The sequence below is a fragment of the Schistocerca nitens genome, chromosome 1, assembly GCF_023898315.1.
Source record: "Schistocerca nitens isolate TAMUIC-IGC-003100 chromosome 1, iqSchNite1.1, whole genome shotgun sequence".
Lineage (NCBI taxonomy): Eukaryota > Metazoa > Arthropoda > Insecta > Orthoptera > Acrididae > Schistocerca > Schistocerca nitens.
In genome coordinates this window covers 1,311,672,865-1,311,676,040 of record NC_064614.1, presented here as the reverse complement: position 1 = coordinate 1,311,676,040, position 3,176 = coordinate 1,311,672,865, and positions in this window count along the sequence as shown.

Genomic DNA, 3,176 nt, shown 5'->3' with positions numbered 1-3,176 from the left:
TCCACTTCACATCTTGAGATGCCATTGTGGAACGCTCTGGATAAGGCGCAGCACCTTTTTACTTATACAGCTCGTTGCACAATGCCAGTGAGGGGGCAATACTTGGTCACACGGTCGTGTAGAACTAGAGCATACGTGGCAGTGTGTTCTGGGAAATTTGCCAAAGATTCAAATTCAGTTCGTACATCTATAGATCCAGAGTTAACTATCTCATTGTGTTTTGAGCAATCTGTTCCTACGATTGGCGCGAGTTCCTTAGACATCCCTCGTCTTCATAGTACGAAGCACAGAACCTCGCATACATATCGTATTCTAGATTGCATACATTTTCATCCCACTGCAGCTGTAAACTATCATACAGGTAGAATTGGTAGTTCAGGTGGACTCTAGCATTAGTTAACCTCCAATTGTGAAATTTGGTGGGATCATTTGCTATATTCCCTCTTCTGTTGGTCTGAAACGCAAGTACGATGAGAGGAAGTTTTAAAGAAGCACACTCGTCTGCTTCCAGTGGGTCGCGCTGGGTACTCGAAAAGCTCACATAAACGGAAAGATAACGGTAGAAATACGACAGCGCTCAGAACTTTTAAAAGTTCCAAACGCCGCTCATCCGATGCAGTGATGTGTGGCATTTCCCATATAATTTTACTGATGATATTGTCATTCTCCCCTTGAGCTCCTTGAATGTATGAGTTGTTATCTGTTGCATTCTGTACCAGAATAAGTTACTATTAAGCATTCAGCATAATTCACCCAATGTCCTCAAAGTATCCTCTAAGCAATTTTGAAGGTAAACATACAGTAGATGTCTTGTACTCTTCCACTGACTCGTCTATGAACCATCCATCATTTTCTAAATCGTTCAAATCAGAGGGAGAAGATGAGGCATGTGTTTTAAGAGTTAACCTTATGCCTACATTGTGTGTAGGGTCAATCTCGATCCCATTAAGTTCATACCGTATCTTATGAAACAGGAACGCTGAAGCATTACGTCTAAGGTTAGATGCCACTGTAGCAGTATCATCCCTTTTTGTAAATAATCCATCGAGACATATGAAACTCTTGCATGGGAGGCTTAAAGCATCTCGGTGTTGGATGAAAATCCCAATTTCACCGTTCTTGTCAAATTTCACTGATGCGTAAGGTTTATGTGAGAAGTATTCAAATGTTCAAATGTGTGTGAAATCTTATGGGACTTAACTGCTAAGGTCATCAGTCCCTAAGCTTACACACTACTTAACCTAAATTATCCTAAGGACAAACACACACACACCCGTGCCCGAGGGAGGACTCGAACCTCCGCCGGGACCAGCTGCACAGTCCACGACTGCAGCGCCTAATGAGAAGTATTCCCGGCGTATATACACTCATCGTACTCCACTGGGCTAGTTATACCTAACGACATCATCAGACGTACTGATTTAAGAAACTCACAGTTTGCTCATGTTATCATCTTGCTGTCTGTTGTGAAGTACCGTGGTGCACTTTGGTGTTACATACCTTACGCCAGTCCTGTCTTCGTTGACGACACAGGGCTGCTGCGATCCACTAAATGACTCTCTGCACGTTCAAGGTTATTGCTCGTCCAGGTTTAGGTGATTACCTCGCCACGAAAGTCGACAAGTTGAATATCCTGGTCCACAACAAGCAGTTTCAGATAGTCCAGTGGCTCAACTGTTACTGGGAAGTAAATAGCGTCTCAATAATCTTATACCCAGTCCCCACTAATGGGAAGAATCCGTAAATTGTATGAATCAATCTTTTCTTGAGATAAGAATTTGTTGCAGTTGTACACTCGACACGGATTGTACTGATAGGAAGTATATCCACTGACTGGCCAGATCTGTACAATTTATTAGATCCTTCTTCAATACCTGTTCTCCTGTGAAACGCAGTAGCCGTCCTATTGATCCTTTGTGGTGAAAGTCAATGGTTGCACCCACTGTCTTTATGTCAGATTTAAGTGTGTTAACGTTTGCATGTAGCGCAATCCCTTATCCAGACTGTTTTAAAACTTCGTTGAAATCGTCAGTATCGTATGCATCAGGTCCTATTTCCACAAATTCTTTTCCACCACTAATTTCCATATGAAGTTTATTGTTGGCCTCTGTGATATTCCGAATGCTGTTGTAAGTCTCCAGTCTAATCAGCGCTATACTCCACTTCCCGTTGTTTAAATCAGTCGGTGGGAAGTAATTTGCGCGTAATAGTGACGATCGTTCTTTTAAAGTCAGACATTACATCTGAAGCTCATCTGACGAGTGGGTGCTTAATGCACCTCGTTATATATGCTTCTTCATAAACGTTAGGGGGAACATAATGCACAGATACCCGCGCAGGTGATTTTTAAAGTCTTATTAGCGATGAAATATTGTTGTAACTCTTCTGGTGGTTGCAGGCCACCAAATGAGTCAGAATTGTGTACGTTATTTGTATTTTTTACCACTTGTATGAATATCAAGAGCTCAGATGGAAACCCAGTTCTAAGCAAAGAAGGGAAGGCAGAAAGGTGGAAGGAGTATATAGAGGGTTTATATAAGGGAGATGTACTTGAGGACAATATTATGGAAATGGAAGAGGATGTAGATGAAGACGAAATGGGAGATAAGATACTGCGTGAAGAGTTTGACAGAGCACTGAAAGACCTGAGTCGAAACAAGGCCCCGGGAGTAGACAACATTCCACTAGAACTACTGATGGCCTCGGGAGAGCCAGTCATGACAAAACTCTACCATCTGGTGAGCACGATGTATGAGACAGGCGAAATACCCTCAGACTTCAAGAAGAATATAATAATTCCAATCCCAAAGAAAGCAGGTGTTGACAGATGTGAAAATTACCGAACTATCAGTTTAATAAGTCACAGCTGCAAAATACTAACGCGAATTCTTTACAGACGAATGGAAAAACTGGTAGAAGCGGACCTCGGGGAAGATCAGTTTGGATTCCGTAGACATGTTGGAACACGTGAGGCAATACTGACCTTACGACTTATCTTGGAAGAAAGATTAAGAAAAGGCAAACCTACGTTTCTAGCATTTGTAGACTTAGAGAAAGCTTTTGACAATGTTGACTGGAATACTCTCTTTCAAATTCTGAAGGTGGCAGGGGTAAAATACAGGGAGCGAAAGGCTATTTACAATTTGTACAGAAACCAGATGGCAGTTATAAGAGTC